The sequence below is a fragment of the Artibeus jamaicensis genome, unplaced genomic scaffold (assembly GCF_021234435.1).
Source record: "Artibeus jamaicensis isolate MK-2021 breed Jamaican fruit bat unplaced genomic scaffold, CSHL_Jam_final contig_519, whole genome shotgun sequence".
In the NCBI taxonomy this organism is placed as follows: Eukaryota; Metazoa; Chordata; class Mammalia; order Chiroptera; family Phyllostomidae; genus Artibeus; species Artibeus jamaicensis.
In genome coordinates, this window is record NW_026521871.1 from 11,782,501 (window position 1) to 11,784,688 (window position 2,188).

The following is a 2,188-nucleotide window of genomic DNA, read 5'->3' on the forward strand; positions in this document are numbered from 1 at the left end:
AAAATCGATATTGTATTTATTCCGTGTAATTGTGCTTCACTAATCAGAGATCTTGTTCTATCATCCTCTCGATTATCTTGTTTTCCTGCCTCATTTGCTTTCTGCTTCCAAACTCTGGCAATATCATCCTGCAAACATTATTGCAAAGTAAATTTTAACTGAATTTGCAATTTGAAATCATTGATTTTTCTAAGTTTAAACAAACAGAAGCAACTGCTTCTTTTTCATAAGGAAAACCTGAAGGAGTATTAGATTGTTTCATGGAATTCTATTCTGGAAGAAGAAATGCTAAAGGGTTAGGGATGTAAAATTTTTTTAATGAGTGTAAATTAGGGTTATAAGCAGAGGGGTATGGCGTACAGAATTCTCCAATAACAGAGGAATTTGAGATGACCATCTTTGACTATTAGCGGGCAAAAAAATTTTCCCACAAGACACTTTACAAAATTGTTCACACATCCTGCTATACCATACTTGGCAGTAGTTGGTTCTTAAGTTCACTGAAGGAAGAGGCTGTAAGAAGATTACAGAGGAAAAGATACCATTTTAAGGAGCCTAATATTAGTGTAACTCTAATAGAGAGAGGGTTCCCTAACTTGGCAGGGATGGGTTTGGCATTGAGAACCACAATGGTGGCAAGGCCAGGACACCAAGCATCCTGGAACCTGGCTTCAATATGTTTCCATTCCTGGGGCATGACCATGCAGCTAGGTTTGGCCCTTGTGTGCTAGGGGTGGCCCTGTGCCTGTGACATGGCCAGCTCCTGCTGCAGGTCCCTGAATGCCCCATCTCCACTCTGTGGAACTTACCCTCAACATGCTATGGGGCCCACTTTGGTGTGTACCTGTACCTAGAGGCCCTGGGTATCACAGCCAATAGTGGCCAGTGTTTCCACAGCCAGAACATCACAATCTTCTACAAGAACCAACTCAGCCTCTATTCTTACCTTGGCCGCAGGGGCACAGTAACAATAGAGGCATCCCTTAGGCTATGCTTCTTGACCACCACCTGGCACAGGCTGCCTACCAGATCCACTACAGCCTGAGATCTGGTTTTGCTGGCCTGGCAGTGCTAGACTGGAAAGAGTGATGTTCACTCTGGGCTGGGAACTGGGACTGCTACTAAACTTACCAGGCAGCCTCCTGGGCTTGAATGCACCAGGTATTCCCCCACCTATATTCCCAGAAGCAGCTCCACAGGTCCTTACTGACTTAGAACAGACAGCCCATGCACTTATGGAGGACACTAGCTGGGCCAGGAACTGCAGCCATGTGAACTTTGGGGCTTCTGTTGCTTCTCAGCCTGTAGCAATATTTGACATTATATGGCTTTCAATGACATGGGCCACTGTCACACAGCCACCTTTGCCCACAACACCCAACTGCTTTGGCTCTGAGCCACCTCCAGAGCCCTCTTCCTCAGCATTTACCTCCCATCAAGGCTGCCACCTGCTTACCACCAGGTATTTGTCTGATACCACCTGGAAGAGACCTTCTGTGTGGTCCTCCCTGAGCACCCACATCTTCTGCTTGTCCTGGTCTATGCCCCCCTTACATACCAGAGCTCTGAAAGGTCCCTGTCCCAGGAGAAGTGCTGACATCTTCATGACTACGTGGTGGATACGCTGGGCCCCTATGTCATCAGTGTGATCAGGGCAGCCATAGCCGGCGGTCAGCAGGGTACCATGGCTATGGGCACTTTCCCTGGTGAGATCCAGGTCAGCTGCAAGCCTTTCTGCACCTGAAGCCAGATGGCAGCCCTGAAGCTAGGAGTCCTTAAGCTGCCACTGTTACTGGGGTTGGACTGGCCCTACCTGACAGGAGCCCAGGCCTGAGACTGAGCCAGAAGAAATAGCATAAAGCCAGGAGTCACCTTCCCCAACCCTCTTGCCCCCTCTGCCATTTCTCAGTGCTGGAGAATTCTGCCCCACTCTTGTTTTATTTAGCTTAGCCAGTCCTCCCATACACACACCTTATTTCCCATGGGATCCCTGGGGAGTGGAAGGGACTACAAAAAATTACTTACAACATTTTAAAACCAGAGTCTCTCTGAGATTATCTGATCATTCCTAACAAGGATGCAGCCCTAGGGAAAGACAGAGTTCCAGATGGTTAGGGTTGCAAGCCCAGGGCTCTCTTCCTATACATCACTGGGTCCATGAAGAGGTTTTGCAGGAGACCTGTCCAAA

The 2,188-nt window shown here is 47.9% G+C and overlaps 1 pseudogene; it reads left to right on the forward strand.

Moving 5' to 3' along the window:
* The first annotated feature begins 695 nt into the window (after positions 1 to 695).
* On the forward strand, positions 696 to 1,859 carry LOC119041376 (hyaluronidase-3-like; annotated as a pseudogene).
* Positions 1,860 to 2,188: the final 329 nt, after the last annotated feature.